The 20,159-nt window shown below is 40.3% G+C and overlaps 1 protein-coding gene across 1 annotated transcript in view; it reads right to left on the bottom strand.

The window, feature by feature from the left end:
* CDH13 (cadherin 13) overlaps nt 1-20,159 on the bottom strand; it is a 425,229-nt gene that overhangs the window by 153,922 nt on the left and 251,148 nt on the right. The gene's annotated exons all lie outside the window — the stretch shown is intronic.

A 20,159-nucleotide genomic window follows, 5' to 3' on the forward strand; every position in this document is an offset into this window, starting at 1 on the left:
CAGATCCCTAGGAAAGAAAGACCCTCAACTCCATTTATTGAAGTGATAGATTCTTTTAACTAAGGTTAAGTGGTTGCAGTGAAAGAAAAGATAGATCTGAATATTCCCGCACAAAAGGTTATACTTTTCCCCTTTCCATGTCCCTTTCCCCTTGACCAGTTCATCATCATCCAGATATTTCGGGAAATGTTAGGATGTTAGTGCCAATCGATGGAATTCCGCATTCTTTTTCCAGGCCAGGTGTCCTTAAAGGCTGGTTTGATCTGCTCCTGGCACCTCTGGTTTCTGTCATGGCTGCCTCCCTCCTCCTTCCATTGGTCTTCCCATTCATGCTCATCCTTGCTACTCTACATTCCTTTGCCCCCTCCCTCCTCCCCACTGCGTTTTATGGCAGGATGCCAGCAAAGCGCTAAAGTTGAAGATGGCAGGTTCGACATCAGCATTTTGGTCATTAGGAATCCCAGGCCGTGTTAGCACGTGAGAAAGTGGGATAAAGGAAGGATGATGGCAAACGTGACCAATCGAAACACACTCCTGCTAAGATCCTTGTTAGGCACATTGCAACGGAGTTGTCATATTTGCTAGCCAGGAGGGGAAAGAAAGAAATGCAACTTGATGCTAATGAAGTGCAGATTTGCTTAGAATAAGTACTTTTTTCCTCCTTTTCTCCTTCAAGCATAATTATCCTGAAGGGGAATATTCTGAACTACAAAAATAAATTGCAAAACTACACAATAAAAGATAGGCCAAACCTGAACGCTGGGAAGCAGAAACGAGATTGTTAGCAGGAAATAAAGAAAAAGGAGAGTGTTATTTTAAACATGACAGATTTATACTGAAACATCTGATCTAATTTACCCCTTTGTGGTGTTTTCCACCACATCAGCTATGGGTCAGTATCCATAAGGGATGGTACCAAAAATAAATTTCCATCCGTTCTTAAGTAACCCTATGGAAGCGAGTCTAATTTTATTTCCCTGTAAATTCAACCTGTAATTAGTCTGCTCTGGCAGAGTGATATTTTAATTCAAAGAGAAGTCCTGCTTCTCTGATATTTGAAGTGGAAAAATTACGAGCTGAGCATTGTGTGTCATAACAGTTTCTTCTTCCCGTGAATAGATTGCGCCTATTGAAAAGAAATCATTAGAATAATTTTTCAGTAATTTGATTTGATGATGCACGAAGAAATAGTCAAGTGAAGTGATCCATAAACACTAAAAAGATGAGGGGAAAAAATAGTATGGAAAGCCAATACTGTATATTCTATACAAAAAAATAAATAAATCACAATATGTGTTCTATAAATCATAGACCTTCAGTCTTATCTTGTCTAAATAGAACTAACACACTAACTTTAAAAGAGAAATGCAACTATTTATTTAGTTAAGAAAATGTATATGGCTGCCCAACTCACTCTTGTTCACTCTGGATGGGTTATAATAATAATAACTTTATTGTCATTGTACGTGTATACACAGTATACTCATACAACAAAATTCACTTAACACCCAAAGACCAGGTTCAACACACATAACAATCCCCAAACACACTCTCACCCACTGCAAATTCCCCGCTCCTACACCACCCAAACATCCACACAACAGACCAAGTAATGCTGTCCAACAGCTCACTGATGGTGGCCCTTTAGTCCATTGTTGAGTGCAATTATAGCTCTGGGATAAAAACTATGGTCTGAGTTTTAATTGTTCTGTATCTTCTGCCAGAAGGCAACAGTTCAAAAAGATTGTAAGCAGGATGGGAAGAGTCTCTGAGAATGTTATGCAACTTCCTCAAACAGCAAGATTCGAAGATGTCGTCCAGGGCTGGTAGCTGGAGTCCGATGATATTCTGGGCAGTTTTATAAGGATAAACCCCAATAGAAAAAGCAATAACCTCCCAACTCTGTCAGGTGAAAATAACCAGATGATACACCTGATGAACTCCATATCATTCTGGACTCCCCAGGCCTATTACCAGAACCCCCCTCCCAATTTCCCACAGCATCAAGTATAGCAGCCCTGAAGATCCAAAGAAAAAGATGGCCTCCATTGGGACTTGTGAAAGTAGTGGCAATCTTATCTCCAAGGGACAATGTTCTACAGGGTGGGAACCATCATAGAGAAGACTATTTTTTCTTGGTCACATGAGATGGACCTCTTTAGGAGAAGGGACATGTAGCATTCCCTGCCTCCCTGTTCTGATGGGTTGAGTTGATAAATATAAATTTTATGTAGCAAACATCAGGGTGATAAGAAAGCTGAAATACATCAGCCCATCTACATCTACAGCCTGGGAAAGCAAAGGGAAATCATCAAACCCATTAAAAAGTGAAAGTTAGAATATTTCGGACATGTGATGCAACACCCAGAAAAATATGGCATACTTCAACTTAATCGTCCAGGGAAAGATTGAAGGCAAATGAGGTACAGGCAGGAGAAGAATATCATGGCTTCAAAACCTAAGGGACCGGTTTGGACAAAACTTAGAACACTTTTTCATGTGGCTGTTGACAAAAACAGGATTGCCAACATGATCACCAATGTCCAATGATGGATATGGCACAAGAAGAAGAAGAATCTACAGCTAAAAACTCATATTAAGTTCTCCTCCATAATGGGAAGAAAACCAGACAGACCCTTACCTGAACTACAAAGCCCATTGACACAGAAGAAAGAAGACTAAATTGAATGAGGAAGGAAAGATGATAGGCTTGAGAGTATCAATTTAACCCTATATAAAGTTGGGGTTTCTTAGACTAGGAAAGATTCTTCTAGGAACTCTAGGTCTACCATTTCCATGTTAACCTTGAGAATCTTCCATGACACATTTGGCTTCATGATGGCTTCCTTGCTTCTGGAATATTTTGCTACAGTACTTCCACCCTGTGATATAACAGATGGAAACCCAGATTAAGTATCCCTGTTAAGCAGGAATCCAGGTGTGGCTTGGCGTGAACAAAGAGGCAGAGTCCAGATTCTCTCTCTAGATAACACATTTATTCAGTGTTGGACAAAAGTGGGATCTCCCATAAACATGGAAGAAGCATGAGTGCATTCTAGAGCAGGCATATATAAGTTCCTTGGGACATGGTAGCTCAGTGGCTAAGACGCTGAGCTTGTCGATCGAAAGGTCGGCAGTTCAGCAGTTCGAATTCCTAGTGCCGCATAATGAGGTGAGCTCCTGTTACTTGTCTTAGCTTCTGCCAGCCTAGCAGTTCAAAAGCACGTAAAAATGCAAGTAGAAAAAACTTTTGGTGGGAAGGTAACAGTGTTTTGTGCGCCTTTGGCATTTAGTCATGCCGGCCACATGACCACGGAGACGTCTTCGGACAGCGCTGGCTCTTCGGCTTTGAAACAGAGATGAGTACTGCCCCCTAGAGTCAGGAACAACTATCACATATGTGCGAGGGAAACTCCATTGCAAGCATGTGGTTTCGTCCTCAAGGTTTACACAAGCTCTTCACTAGCCTGGAGGCCTTGCCTTTTATTCTTGCATTTTAACATAAGAATCTTCATCATTAGACCGAGTGATCAGAGTTATCAAAATTCTGATGAACAGCACTGTGATTGTCCCATGATACAGGAATAACAGAATAACAGAGTTGGAAGGGATCTTGGAGGTCTTCTAGACCAACCCCCTGCTTAGGCAGGAGTTAGGAAGCCTCCTCTTCCAGAACTAAAGTATCATCCCACATAAAGTTATTTGTCTTTTAGTCTTGTAACTTCTTAATTATTTTGTTATGGTTCACCCCAATGACAACAATAAAAACCCCTTTCCGTTTCATTTTGGTAGAGCTCCAAACTGAAGTTGTTCTAAACTCCAAAAATGTAATATGAAAAATTATTTATTGCCACATTTTCATTATCTCAGTATTCCCCCCTCCCCATTTCTGGTCTTCGCACACAAAATATAGCACAATTGAAACTGCTAGCTTCAATTTCCCCATTGTTCTCTCTGCAATATTAATGCTTATGGAGATATGTGAACGTTAGGGTAGCAATAAATTATCGTATCTTCTTTTGCTAGTTATCTTGGAATAAATAGCTTTTTACCGAATCAGTCAGCTGCATTGATTTTTCTATTATGCCTGGCTGTTTTGCTGATGCAACATGCATGTGACGTATTTTCACACTTCTATCACTAGATACAATAAGTAATTGAATTCAAGCAAATTATGCCAAAGTAAAATAGCTCTACGTGAAATTTCTCCCCCTTTCCCCCCCCTTTCCCCCAAGGTGGTAGAGCGATAGCTTTAAACAAGATTTGCCTGAATGCCAAAATACACTGATTTTTGCATCTGATCTCTAGATGCTTTGAAAACAAAATAGCTAAACAGGAAGCACTGTTTTCTAATTATCTGTTTTCTGTCTAGGAAAAACATTAATTGTGGGAATTTAGAGCAGCCCCTGAATACCTTTGTGCTTTCATTGACAAAGAAATAATGTTTTTGCCAATGGGTCCAAAATTAGCTAAACAAATGCTTAAATGGACCCCAGGTGGAGGAACTGAAGGATTTTCTTGACTCAGAAGTTCTCAGAAGGCCATGTCAGACAGGGCGAAAGATTGACTTTGTTGTTTTTAATCTGAATCTTTCACACAGGGGAAGAGAGAGATGTTTGAAAAGCTCTTAAATGTCATATTAACACATTTTGGAAAAGGCTGTCAGTCTTTGTGACCTGCAGTTAAATGGCACAAAATATGGGTGATAATCCATTAGCCAACCTGCTTTCTTATGAGCTAAGCGATTAGACAGTCCAGTGTCTTTAAGGCAACTTTGAGCTGTATATTGAATTTATGTTTTACTGACAAAGAAATAAAGGGAGACTAGTATAGATGTATTTCAAGCTATTTAGCACTCGTCAGCTAGTCATACCCTTTCTGGGATTCAAACCCGGGCTTCGAATCCCAGAAAGGGTATGGCCCAGTGGTGGAATTCAAATTTTTTAACTACCAGTTCTGTGGGGGTGGCTTGGTGGACATGGTGTGGCTTGGTGGACGTGGTGTGGCTTGGTGGACATAGCTTGGTGGGCATGGCAAGGGAAGGATACTGCAAAATCCCCATTCCCACCCCACTCTGGGGCCAGCCAGAAGTGGTATTTGCTGGTTCTCCGAACTACTCAAAATTTCCGCTACTGGTTCTCCAGAACCTATCAGAACCTGCTGAATAGCACTCCTGGTATGACTAGCTGATGAGAGCTCAAAAGCTTGAAATAGTCTATACTAGTTGTTGTGGTCCACCAACAGCCTGCAGAGCTGGCAGTAGATTTGGACAGTGAGGAGGCTGGGGAGGAACATGGGCCAGTCCTGGAGTCTGGGGAAGGCTTGGACGAGGGTTCTGTATCGGAGGCAGAGATGGGGCCAGGACCATCTGGGAATTATGTGCCTCCAGAATCAGACATCAGAGAGGCAGAGGAACAGGGGGAGCCTGTTCCTAGTGCATGCATGCACAGAGCTGCCAGAAGGCAAGAACAGTTAAAACAAAAGGGACGACTCTGGAGTAAGGCTTGGAGATGATTGGCCCCTCCCATAAGACATAAAGGAAGAGCAAAGGCACATGGGCCTTTGCAGGAAGCAATGTTGTGGATGGTGCCGGTTTGTACTTTGAAGCTCTGTTTTTGACTCTGTGTTTCCGTGTGGCCGTGCCAAGATAATTGCCAATTAGGTCTTTGGCAGCGTGTCAAAGAAGATAAAGGTGGGTGTTTACCAGCCTTATCCGAAGGACTGTGGCAGACTTCTGTTGGACTATTTATAAACTCTTGGTGATTCAGCAGGTGCTGTGAATGAAAGGAATTCACAGCCGTTAAAAAAAAGGGGGGGGGGGTTTGGGACTAATTGTGTGCTTTTTACTATATCAGGAAGCCTAGGTCAGAACACTTTTCTCCCTTTATTTCGTTGTCAGTAAAGCATAAATTCAACACAAAAATAGTTTGTCACGGAAGCGACTGCATGCAAAGGCTCCTGGATCAGGGCTGAAAGGCAAAAGCGGAAGCAGTATGCTCCATCCCATAGTTGGGTAGACCAGGTTGCCCTGATAGACCGGTCTCACCAGAATAAAACACTTTAAGATGTATGGACTGCAAGTCCCAGAATTCCCTAGCCAGCAGAGTTGGGGAAGAACAGAGCTGGCTGGGGAATTCTGGGAGTTGAAGTCCATACAGCTTAAAGTTGCCAAGGTTGAGAAACACTGAGATAATCAATGGGGGACTTGATCATTTGCTCCATGCTGCTGTCGAAATAACAAAACGGTGAACTGGTCCCTAAGGATCCCATTAATAAATTGCCCCCAACAGCCAGGTTCATTAGCTGTGATTAATCGGCATGCAGGGAAATTAATTCTTGCTACAACTTTCCATGCCCACATTCGAAGGAAGAAGATGCTGCTGGAACAGCAAAATGCAACGAGCAATTCTACCAATTCTATCAGGTTGAAATTTTGCCCGATTTACCCAGAAATTGAAGGCATAAACACTTCTGCAGGCAAAGTAATGGAAAGAAGGGATGAATGAAAAGAAGGACTAGGGGTGACATCATAGCAGTGTTCCAATATCTAAGAGGCTACCACAAAAAAAGAGAGAGATGGTCAATCTATTCTCCAAAGCATTTGTAGGCAGGACAAAAAACAATGGGTGGAAACTACTCAAGGAGAGAAGCAACCTGGAATTAAGGAGAAACTTCTTAATAGTGAGAACAATTAACCAGCAGAATGGATAACAAGATTGGATAACCATTTGTCTGAAGTGGTGTAGGGTCTCCTGCTTGAACAGGGGGTTGGACTAGAAGACCTCCAAGGTCCCTTCCAACTCTTTGTTATTCAGTATGGACTGCTCTCCAAACTTCCATCCACTGGGTATATTATAGGGATATACAGTACAAGTTCTGAAGTGGAAGGAAATGACGAATAACAATTAAGTAGAAAAGATTTTCTCTTTGATTAGAAATATTTTTGGAAGGAATATTTAATTAGGAAATTAAATATATAATTGGAGGTTTTAAATGCTTAGTGGAAAAGTTAGGTTTCAAGTGGAAATCCTTGCTTAGGTAAGTTGGTTGGTTGGTTGAATGGATGATGGATGGATGGATGGATGGATGGAGTCATCAGTTGGGCAGATAGGTGGGTGGGTGGGTGGATACCCCAAACTTTTGGGGTATCTTTTTTTCTTAAACAATTTTTTGAAACAAAGTCAGACCTTCCTCCTTGAACAAAATATCCATATAAGTCTAAATATATACATATTGATAGATCTAAGACAGTTTCTTTAGAAGTTCTCAGGTGGGAACTTCCAATTTTATTGCTGCATTGTAAGACAAGTAAAACTGGCTGACATTCCTGATCGCATTTAGAAATAACCTTCCGCTGGAAGATTCGAGCATATCCAAAGAAAGTTCAAAATATTTATTCCCACAGCGATTCCTTCTCTTCAAGGTTTCTCTCTGTTTCAGCACTACATTAGTTCAGCTTTTTCCAGCGTTCGGAGCGTAGCCTTCAAACCAACAACTCATTTACCTTACGGAGAATGCAATTAGTAAGTATATCCTGACTTAGCGTTCAATTGACAGCTTTCTCATTTTCTCACATTTACATAATTTGACAGGGACCATTATGGACCCGTAACTGGTCTCTTGGAATGACATTCACAAGGTTGGTTCACTTATTAATTGACCCCTGGTAATGGTAATTTAAGAAGCATATTAATCTCATCTGTCATTTCCAACACATAGCTGGTGTATAAAATAATTTGTCTTCTCAAGGAGTCTTGGAGAAGAAAGAAAGAGCTGTAATTCCCCCCCTGCTTCAAATTAATATGCACAGATCTTCCCTGCCACATTAAAGATTACGGGCAGACATAATTTATTCCTTCCTTTCTTCTTTTAAAGATATTTTCTTTTTAACCTAAAAAAAAGAAGAAGAAAAAAGAAAGGGACTGTATAAAGAGTCTCCACTTGTTAATCTCCATAAAGATTAATACATCTAGACAACACAGTATCAATAGTTGAAACCTTCAAATTTCTAGGTTCTACCATATCTCAAGATCTAAAATGGACATCTAACATAAAAAACGTCATCAAAAAAGCACAACAAAGAATGTTCTTTCTGCGCCAACTCAGAAAACTCAAATTGCCCAAGGAGCTGCTAATATAGTTCTACAAAGGAATTATTAATCTTAAAAAAAAAAAAACCCAAGAAAGTCCAGTTGCCTCCTGAAAAAAACACCTTTGGGACAACCATACAGAGGAATTATTGAGTCTGTCATCTGCACCTCCATAACTGTCTGGTTTGTTTTGGTTCTGGAACCCAACAAGACAGAGGATATTTGGAGGATAATTAAAACTGCAGAAAAAACAATGGCTACCAACCTGCCTTCCATTGAGGACCTGTATACTGAGTCAAAAAGAGGGCTGTGAAAATATTTACAGACCCCTCACATCCTGGACATAAACTGTTTCAACTCCTACCCTCAAAACGACGCTATAGAGCACTGCACACCAGAACAACTAGACACAAGGACAGTTTTTTCCCAAACGCCATCACTCTGCTAAACAAATAATTGTCTCAACACTGTCAAATTATTCACTACGTCTGCACTACTATTAATCTTCTCATCGTTCCTATCACCCATCTCTTTCCACTTATGATTGCATGACTGTAACCTTGTTGCTTGTATCCTTAAGATTTATTTTTACTGTTTCCTAATATGATTTGATTGCTTATTTGTTCCCTATGACTATCATTAAGTATTGTACCTTATGATTCTTGACGAATGTATTTTTTCTTTTTTTGTACACTGAGAGCATATGCACCAAGACAAATTCCTTGTGTGTCTAATCACACTTGGTCAATAAAGAATTCTATTCTATTCTATTCTATTCTATTCTATTCTATTCTATTCTATTATTATCTCATTTATACAACTGGCTATACAACCTACTTTCAGTTGGGAATCACTCTACATAAATCGAAACATTATAGAATATCTGGAAGTCCAAGGAGATGTCATCATTTCAAGAAACTTAACTTGAAAGACAATGAGAACTTTAAACTTTTCCGCTTCCATGGGATTGGAGCAAATACCCCAATATTGTACTAAAAATAAAGCTTGCTGGAAAATGTCTGCTTTTATTTATAGAAGTATTATTCTTAAGGATAAAAATATATATAATTAATCTCGTGAGCCAACACATCTCTGGCTTCCTCAACTCCTGTGTTACTATAAATCCAATGAGTACTCAAGATAGCAGGTGCCAGGATTTTCAATGAAAATATGTCCTAAAATAATTGAAGTTTCTAGCCATTGGGGCTGAAACCTCAAGATTTATCCCCACTCTCTTTCCTCCCAATTCAGTTCAGCCCAGGAAGGATTTCAAAGACTTACAAAGACATGTCAACAGCAACCTAATTTAGCATTACACACAGAGATTAAAAGTTCCTTTAATAAAAGAAGAAACTTAATCCACTCCGAGAATGTCAGGAGAAAGGGAGTATTAATATTATTTTAAACCTGAAACACAACATTCTCAGACTTCTGACATTTCAAAAGTCTCCCAGAATTTAAAAGCTTTGTTAGAAGAGGGCAACAAATCTAAACTAAGACAACATGGAATTATGGATGGTTGCACCGTCAGCCAGATCTTTAGGATGGATTTGGCACTTATATCCACTTATTGAATCCTTCCCATTATTATTTATTAATTTACATGTGAGTAATCTACAGTTAGATTCACACTCTAAGACTGGTGGAAACTTAATACTTCAAATCCTAAGCAAAGATTTAAGAATTATTAAGGTAGCGTCTATGAATATAGTTCCTTCCTTCCTTCCTTCCTTCCTTCCTTCCTTCCTTCCTTCCTTCCTTCCTTCCTTCCTTCCTTCCCTCCCTCCCTCCCTCCCTCCCTCCCTCCCTCCCTCCTCCCTTCCCTTATTTTTTTTTCTACTAATGCTTTTATCAACTGTCATCATTATGTATAGAAAATTAAGGAGGGGAGACTTGTGCATAGAATCTCTCAAATTAAAAATGCATTATTTCACATTGATTATTGCTCTAGTATATTTAATTTCCAAATGTAATACTTGGACCAACTAAGTAATTGAACTTCCAAGTTGCTTAGGACTCTTCCTAAGCCATTGGAAATAGTTAATTAGAAATGATATCTATTATCTGATAGTAATAACTATTGCATGCAGCTGAATTATTACCCGATTAATCAAAATGACTGAGGCAAATAAAAGGGGGGAGAGGCTGATGCAACATGCAATGATAAAAGGTAAACAAGAAATGTGGAAATCAACAGTTTTATATATTTGATATGGTCAATTGACTCAATAAAGTCTCCTCCTCCTCCTCCTCTTCTTCTTCTTCCTCTTCCACTTCTTCTTCCTCCTGTTCTTCCTCCTATTTCTTCTTGTACTATTCTTCTTCTTTTTCCTTCTCCTCCTCTTGTTCTTCCTTCTCTTCCTTCTTCTTTTCCTCTTTGTCTATCTCTTCCTCCTCTTTTTCCTCCCTCCTCCTCTCTTTCTCTCCCCCCCTCCCCATTTCCTAAGCAATTGGTTCCTCTGGTACTAATAATTCCACTTCCAAGTAAGCGGATATAAAATTGTTGCCTTAAAAATGGTTACCTTGTCTGTTTCCAGCAGACAATCTCTCTAGGTTTCTACCAGGATGCAAGGATAAATATGTCATCAAGACCCCAGAACTTGTTGTGAATGAATATTCAATAGAACTTGTTATTAATAATTGTTGGGGATTGAAATGGATGAATTATCACTAATAATCACAATGCCCTAAGGCAGCTCTGAATCAATTTTCTATTCACAGCATGAGTGATTCATTATATACCACGCATTATATTATAGCATAAGCTGCGGTGGCTTATAATTATTAATAACACCCAATGATTGCAGTGCACAGATGTGAAGCCTAAATACAACCCAGTGTATTTCAGAATGAAGAATAGTATGATTATTATTAGTTGTCACACAAACTGTGGGAGATAATGAGTTTCTCTATTTGCAAATATAAATGGTCCGTCCTTGTCTCAGGGGACACCATCCCAAATCTTTGTGAATATGCAGTTCACGATAGCTTGTGATGTTTAATTTGTGCTGGGCAAACTCACAGCCTGCCTGAGAAACATTTATCCAATGAGTCCATCTTCCCATGAACAGAAGCATATTGTATTCTTTCAACAAGGCACAGGTGTTGAGACTCTAGAAAGAGTGCAGAGAAGAGCAACAACGACGATTAAAGGACTGCAGGCTAAAACATACCAAGAACGGTTGCAAGAATTGGGCATGTCTAGTTTAAGAGAAGGACTAGAGGTGACATGATAGCAGTCATCAAATATCTAAGTAGCTGCCACAGAGAAGAGGGCATCAACCGATTCTCCAAAGAATCTGAAGGCAGGACCAGAAGCAATGGATGGAAACTAATCATACACAGAACCAACCTAGAACTAAGGAGAAATGTCCTGACAGAACAATTAATCAGTGGAACAACTTGTCTCCAGAAGCTGTTGATGCTCCAACACTGGAAGTTTTTAAGGAGAGATTGGACAACCATTTGTCTGAAATGTTATAGGCTGTCCTGCTTCTGCACAGGGTGGACTAGAAGACCTCCAAGCTTCTTGGACGAGAAGCGAAACGTCTTCAAAGAAAAACAAGAAACTCCAATTGCCCCTTAGGGGGAAAAAAAAGCACTTTTGGAACCTCCAAGGTCCCTTCCAACTCTGTTATTCTGGTGGAGCCCTGGTGGTGCAAGGATTAGAGTTCAGTATTGCAGGCAAACTCTTCCCACAGCCTGGAGTTTGATCCTGGCAGACCTTGAGGTTGACTCAGCCTTCCATCCTTCCAAGGTTGCTGAAATGAGGACCTAGATTGTTAGGGGTGGGGGGTGGAATGTTGACTCTGTAAACCACTTAAGACAGTGTTTCTCAACCTTGGAAGCTTGAAGATGGGTGGACTTCAACTCCCAGAATCCCCCAGCCAGCAGCGCTTCCAAGGTTGTGAAATACTGATTTAAGAGATTTTTTCTATAAAGCACTTTGCTATAAAGTGCTTTGAAGTGGTATGTAATTGTTAAGTGCTGTTGCTATTGTGTTCCTGTGATTAAAGGTAAACAGGTAAACCCCAGGATCTATTTCTGAAATGTCTTGTTAATTTCATTCTTTCCACTCACTCTTTTTTTTCCCCCCTTGGCTTATTTTCACAAGACTGATCCCATTAACAACAACAACAAAAAAAAAGACATATACTTTACTCTTTCAGCCAAATACATCTGACAAAGGGCAGGCTTGGCTTCCATTGCTCTTTCAATCTCCATCAAGAGACCCATAATATGATGGTGATTCCACATTTTCTTGTTTCTTTTTTTTCTCCTTTTTTGCAAGATGCAAAATGCCTGTTTAATGAAGGATTCCAGCCTCTGAACATCAGGTAGCAGCTCACATCGCTTCCAAGGTCACTTGTATGGGTCATCTACTCCTTTGCCCCTGTTGCTAAGAAGGACTATTTCGTTTGGCTGACATTATTATGAAGTCCTTCCCCCTCCCTCTGTCTTCCTCCTTTTCTAAAAAGGAAGCAGTTGCAAGAAGAAGGCTTGTCAGATTAGTAGATTTAGAAAAGAGACGTCCTGGGTTAAGCATGGGAACGGCATTAATCCGTTTGAGCTACGAAGTCTATTCTTCATTTGAAAGTGCGTCTCCAAGGACTTCCGTTATGAATATATCACACCCCATTTGTGAGCAGGGTAAGCAGAGACAAAATGAAACTCATAGTTGTTCGGGGCCATCGGCTCTTAATCTCCCCAAGGTGGACAGTTTTTTTAGCACAGTTGTTAAGCGATTTTATGCATTTGCTAATTGAATCGTCCAGTCATTAAACAAATCCATCTTTTTTTTCCCATTGTCTTTGCTTGTTTCACTGGAAAAATGATGATCTTCACAGGATACCAGGATGCTACAACCATTGAAAATACTGCCAAATGCCCACATTTTTATTACCTGACCATTGGGATGCTGTGATGGTCCTAAGTGCGAAGACCAGTCTTGGTTCATTTTTCTCCGTGCTGTTGTAACTTTGAATAGTCTCTAAACAAAGTTTGGAAGTTGAGAACTACCTGTATTATCCAGCTACTGATTTCATTTGGGTAAGTTACCTGTAACTGAATTTTGCTGCTATAAGAAAATTGGAGGAGAAAAGAATATTAGATGTGTTCTCCACCTTGAGTTATTTCTAAAAATAATAAAAGCAGGACATTAATCAATTGCTCAATCGTACAAAATCAAAGCTACAGCCAACGATTCTTTTTGCAAAACCAAGCAGATATTGTCAGCGCAAGTCACCAGAAAGGGGAATTTAGTAAGTTCAAAGCTCTTCAAGTTTATTCCATGCTACCTATAACACGAGAATCTGATCTACTAATGGTCAAGGCAAATTGGTGCTAGATAAAGATCAACAAGAGAACTGGACTTGGGGTCTCTTGTGGCAATGTAACAATTCCAAACCGATGATATGTTTGACCCCACCCTCCAGCTCAGCCTACAGATATCAGTTTACGGCAGAGGTCTTCAAACTTGGCAGCTTTAAGACTTGTGGACTTCAACTCCCAGAATTCTCCAGCCAGCATAGCTGAAGAGTTGAAGACCACAAGTCTTAAAGCTGCCAAGTTTGAGGACCTCTGGTTTACGGCATGGAAAGCAAGGATGTCGAAACGCCATCCAGGAGAACTGAGAAAGGAGTCAATGCATTAGCCACAATTGTTGGTTACTGGCTATTTCTCCACTGAAAACCAGAGATAAATACCCTTCCATTATTTTATGTGCAAACCATAAAATACCACCCCTGATTGTTTTGCCTTCCACCAACAGATTTCTACAGATAGGTATTTTCCACACTTTCCTGTCGAGTCGTTTGAATATCATTAGGCAAAGAACTCAGTTGCTTGAAGGAGAGGGAGAGCACCTTTCCAGCTTCCGCTAAACTAGAATACCTTTCATTATAACCCCGTTGAGAAATAACACAGAGAACAATGCATGATTGTCTTTAAGTGTCTTCCAGCTTCCTGCCGAATGAGATAGTCTGTTCTTTGGGCGGTAATAAAAGCTGATAGGTCAACAAATCACAATTTGCCTGCTTCGCAATATTTCCTCAACAACTGGCATTCAGGAGAAATCTTTCCAAATCTAAGCAATCTCAGGGTATATTACCTCTAATCACCGAGATTGAAAAGCTGACTTTCTGCTGTCTGGAGGAAAAGGGAGGAATATAAATGCCAGAATTTATCATGATGTGAAGTGTTGCGATTGTCGGGGTCTTTCTAAAAATGCTCCCCAATTTTCCATTCAAAACTTGTGAGAGGCAGAGAGCTCTAAGTGTGACGATTTGTTAGGTTCCATTGGAAAGCAGTTGATATTCAATTCTGGGAGTTATCACTGCTTAGAGACTGACCAGCTATTTATCATATATACCAATGGCATGATGAGTCCTGGATTAAGGAAGAATTGAAATCATTTTTCTTTCAGCATCCCTCCTGCTTTAGAATCCTTTCCTTTTAAGTCTAATGCGAGCAGCCCAGATGGAGTCAGTCACATCTCCCTCGCACCTTAATAGACTCTAATGCAGATCGTTTTACTTTACCTAAACACAAGATGAATGTTCGACATTTAATTTTCATTTACTTGCGACTCTGCAAATAGTTTTGATTGAAAGAGGCTTAAATATCTGTCCTCATTGTTTGGTGCCTGGGAAGGGGACCACTTATTATACCTGAAAGGAGAGAGAGGCAAGTGGCTTGGAAGGGAGGGAGGGAGGGAGGGAAAAAAGGGAAGGTAAAATGAATGGAAGGGAGGAAGAGGGAAGGAAGGAGGGAGGCAGGCAGGCAGGGAGAGAGGGAGGGAGGAAAGAAAGGAAGGAAGGAAAGATGAAAGGAAGGAAGGAAAAGAGAAGGAAGGGAGGGAGGGAAGGAGGCAGGCAGGGAGGGAGAGAGGGAGGGAGGGAAAGAAAAATGAAAGGAAGGAAGGAAAAGGGAAGGGAGGGAGGGAGGAATGGAAGGAAAAATGAATGGAAGGGAGGAAGAGGGAGGGAAGGAAGGAGGCAGGCAGGCAGGGAGAGAGGGAGGGAGGAAAGATGAAAGGAAGGAAGGAAAAGGGAAGGAAGGGAGGAAGGGAGGCAGGCAGGCAGACAGGGAGAGAGGGAGGGAGGAAAGAAGGGAAGGAAAAATGAATGGAGGTAGGTAGGTAGGTAGGTAGGGAGGGAGGGAGGGAGGGAGGGAGGAAGGAAAGAAGGAAGGAAGGAAGGAACAGGTATGTCAGTTGGAGATTCAAAAACATCAAGATGATGGCTACAACTGCATAATGGAAGCCCTAATCTTTTTGTTACGTGCTGTCTTGTCCTGGAGGATAAAGATAATAGAACCAATCCTTAATATTTCTCATTAAAGAAAGAACAGATAACAGGAAATGCCTCTACACTGGACAAATAGTGTCAATCAGAGACTCCTATACTAATTTTTGTAAACCAAACATTTTTTGCAGATATGCGCCAATGGAATGCGCTGTCTGCAATAACTATTTTCCTTCTTCGTTTGAAGTTGTTTTTCCCCTCTGAAGAATTCTTAGGAGTGGCAAGGAAAACAACGTAACAGCCAGAGCTTCTCGACCCAAATCTTCAACAAATATATAACAGTATGAATCTAATAAAATGTGTTTGCAGAACAGCCCCTGCATGTCTCAGTAGCCTGGTGTTTCATTCAACCTCTTACCGTAAAAGGAACATTCAGGTGAAGTAAGAAGCACAATGAAGAGCAATTAAAACACTTCAGGGCTCTTTTGCTTTGTTTGTGTATTGTGGGCCGATACTTATCACTCTAAATCAGTGAGACATTAATCTCTGATTGAATTAAAGACAGATTTAGGCATGACTAAACAAAACCTCCTCCTACTGTAGCACAGTGAAAAGAGCCAAAGGAAAATACTTATTTTAATATATTGTTATTTCTCAGCAAACATAGTAGCCAGAGGTGGGTTTCAGCAGGTTCTGACCAGTTCTGGAGAACCGGTAGCAGAAATTTTGACTAGTTTGGAGAAACGGTAGTAAAAATTCCGACTGGCCCCGCCCCCATCTATTCGCTGCCTCCCAAGTTCCAGCTGATCAGGAGGAAATGGGGAATTTGCAGTAACCTTCCCCTGGAGTGGGGTGGGAATGGAGATTTTACAGTATCCTTCCCCTGCCATGCCCACCAAGCCATGCCCACCAAGCTATGCCACGCCCACCAAGTCACACCAACAGAACCGGTAGTAAAAAAATTTGGAACCCACCACTGATCTGCACTCAACATGGTGTCTGCCAGGACCCATTATTTAAGTGGGATCTTGTCTCTACCCCTCAGTGTGACTGTGGTACTCCTTGACAAAATATCCACCACATTGTGGTGGATCTGAATGTCCATCAAGAGCTTACACTGGCCCAATGTCTGATTTTTTCAACATAGACCACCCTGTCGTTGAATGGCTGGGTGGAGTGGACATTAACATTTGAATTGCTATAAATCCACGTATTTGGCATAGGAATGCGGTGGCTCGGTGGCTAAAATGGTTGGCTTGTCAATCAAAAGGTTGGCAGTTCAGCGGTTTGAATCCCTAGTGCTGCCTAATGGGGTGAGCTCCCGTGACTTGTCCCAGCTTCTGCCAACCTAGCAGTTTGAAAGCAGGTAAAAAATGGAAGTAGAAAAATAGGGACCACCTTTGATGGGAAGGTAACAGCGTTCCATGTGCCTTTGGCATTGAGTCATGCTGGCCACATGACCACGGAGACGTCTTTGGACAGTGCTGGCTCTTCGGCTTTGAAACAGAGATGAGCACTGCCCCCTAGAGTTGGGAACGACTAGCATATATGTTTACCTTTACCTTTATTTGCCATACACTAAATAAATAAATTTAAGGAAGAGAAATAAAGCAACACATTTTATCCTTAAGATTGTACATGCTCTTTTATGGACTCCTTTAGACCAGAAACGATGCATAGCCTGTTGATTATTGAAACGCCCGACTGGAAGAAATGCATAACTGACCCCAAAAGGTGAACCTTTCAATGTTTGATATAAAGCAAGCCTTAAAATTCCTTCACAACAGGGAAGTAAAGGAGTAGCATCGGTAGATGGAAGCTTCTCAGCATGCCAACATTAAAGTTAGTAGCCTGAGAGTCTGGATTTCAGAATGATTAAAAATACAGGAGCGCTCAGCTCGAGTTTTTAATCTATCTCGCAAAAAAACCTTTATTCCACTTTGTTTTCTGCCTCCTCCTTCTTTATGACAGGAAGATCAGGGTATCTTTAGTTATTCTCTTTGCTATTCGAAACTGATTTCTCTGTAACCCTGACCATTTTTAACTTCAGGGCTTGGGGATTAAAAAAAAAATTAATGATATTAGCTTAATGATATTAAGTTCAGCGGTTCAAATCCCTAGTGCCGCGTAATGGGGGCGAGCTCCCATTTCTTGTCCCAGCTTCTGCCAACCTAGCAGCTCGAAAGCACGTAAAAAATGCAAGTAAGAAAAATAGGGACCACCTTTGGTGGGAAGGTAACAGCGTTCCGTGTGCCTTTGGCATTGAGTCATGCCGACCACGTGACCACGGAGATGTCTTCGGACAGCACTGGCTCGTCGGCTTTGAAACAGAGATGAGCACCGCCCCCTAGAGTTAGGAACAACTAGCACATATGTGCGAGGGGAATCTTTATGTTTTACCTTTATTAATTGACAACGCTTTATATAGGTGGAGAGTACAGTCTCCTTCAAGATAAATCAACTGACATGGTTCACCTCTGTTTTCTTCTCAAGTTCCCGAAAGAGACAAGCGACAACTGTCTTGTGAAGAGAAAGAGGCAAATTCAAAAAAAATTGCCAGCTTCCACAATGCATGATATCTTTTAAAAAGGTAGACTTTCAGTCACTGCACATGTAATGAAAAAACTATGGCAAGGATTTTAACCTTAAGCTTGCTAAAGAATGCACATCTTTACCCAGAATTGTCTGAAAGGCTCATGCACACTTTAATCTAAAACTCATGTTTTTATAAGCACTTGGCGAGGGCTTCAGTCAACCCGAATGGGAAGCACGAAAATAAATAAATAAACCAACGAGGGCGCAATTGAAGTCCAATCTGTGCATTAGTCCAGGAAATGGGAATTGGGTTTGCTAAAATTTGCTTTCAAATTTTACCTTAATAGAAATTCAGCTGGTCTTTACGAGGTGAAACTCATTTATATAAAAGGCTGGGAAGAGAAACTATGAGTCACAACAAAAATTGAATGCAGGGGCCATTTTTGAAACTATTAAGAACGGAATGGTTAGAGAAAAAAATAGAAACAAATATCACATTTATTACCCCAAAACATAATGTGCAATAAAGTTGCAGTACCTCATATATTTTGAAAATATACCTTCAAGACCATATCCATACCAAACAGCAGTGAAAAATGAAGCAAAAAAAAAAAATCTACAGGGGTTGGTAAAACACGATATTATGAATTATGGCATGCTACTTAATGGCACCAATAAAAAGCTATAGTTCTTGGTGGAACTGACTGACAGTTAATTTTCACCAAGAATTTATTAGAGAATTTTCTAGCAATGCTATAGAGTGAACAATCCCGAACGAGCAATTTCCAGAGAGACAGGGAAAGAAAAAATGGGGGGCATTCAAAAGACCCTTCCCCATCCATTCTTACTTCTTAATAGCACTGCTCCGTGGCAGAATCCATGAATTATATCCAAATTTTTCTTGAATAATAATAAAAAAAATGATGAACTTCCTGGCTTTTCTGTTGTTTGTGGGCACCTTTTATCATTTATTGGAAACCTATTGCTATTCATGGCATTGTAAAAAAAATGACATTAAGAAGGCACAAATGGGTCAACTCAGATTCCCACCTCATTTATTTCCTTAAACCTGCTGGACTTTGCAGTGTTTGACTGCCTAGAGGTGATGTCCTCTTCTAGAATCTAGTCAACTAATGGTCAGCACTAAATTGGCACTAGCTAAGACTCAACATGATTGGCAATGTCTGATGACAGATGTGGCAGAAGAGGGAGGAGGAAGAGGAGGAGGAGGAGGAGGAGAGGAAGGGGAAGAGGAAGAGGAAGAGGAGGAGGAGGAATAATAATAATAATAATAATAATAATAATAATAATAATAATAATAATAATAATACTCCTCAATAGAATTCAAGAGGGGTTGGACTTAGATCATTTGTGAGAATGTAATGACTCCAAGTTGATTACTCTCTCCACCTCCTGTCCTTCTCTTATACTTCAAGTGCTACTATAATTTTGTAGAAGGGGAACACACAATTTAATTTCCCCTAAAACAGCAGAAGAGAGATAATTGCAGGATAATATCAAAAATTTAGCATCTTCAGAAGATGCTAACATTCTACTAGGACAAATAGCAATAGCAATAGACCTTAGACTTATATACCGCTTCATAGTGCTTTACAGCCCTCTCTAAGCAGTTTACAGAGTCAGCTATTGCCCCCAACAATCTGGGTCCTCATTTTACCGACCTTGGAAGGATGGAAGGGCTGAGTCAACCATGAGCTGGTGGGGATCAAACTCCTGACAGTGAGCTGAATTAGCCTGCAATACTTCATTCTAACCACTGCGCAACCATGGCTCCACAAATGCAAAATAACCTCAACATACATCAGTATTTTCACAAGTCCTAGAAACAAAATTGACATTATGGTTGACTGTTTTCTGAAAATTAGTAAAAATGAAACTCCTTCAGTGTTCACTAACCGAGGCTACCTGTTTTTAATGTGTGATATAATACCTCTGTTTGTGTTATGAATGTTAATTGATACTAATTACTATGGATGCATCAGCTAATTAATTTTCTGCTTTCTTCTTTTGTCTTATGAATTGTCACACGTCTCGGGAATTAAGATGGCGTACAAGATATTGATACATATGTAAATAAATATGTGAATCTTGACATGCTCACATTGCAATTATTCACGATCCTACAACGCAACAAATGGTTTTTCTACTGCGATTCATTGGAAGTATTGTTGCCCATGGCAGCATTATTTTTCCCTCCCCTGACAAAAGACCTCTCCTTGCTTTTAAAACACTTCAATATACATGGTAGATAGTGATTATCTGAGTTGTT

Source organism: Pantherophis guttatus, chromosome 11 (genome assembly GCF_059756535.1).
Source record: "Pantherophis guttatus breed Tessera chromosome 11, ASM5975653v1, whole genome shotgun sequence".
In the NCBI taxonomy this organism is placed as follows: domain Eukaryota; kingdom Metazoa; phylum Chordata; class Lepidosauria; order Squamata; family Colubridae; genus Pantherophis; species Pantherophis guttatus.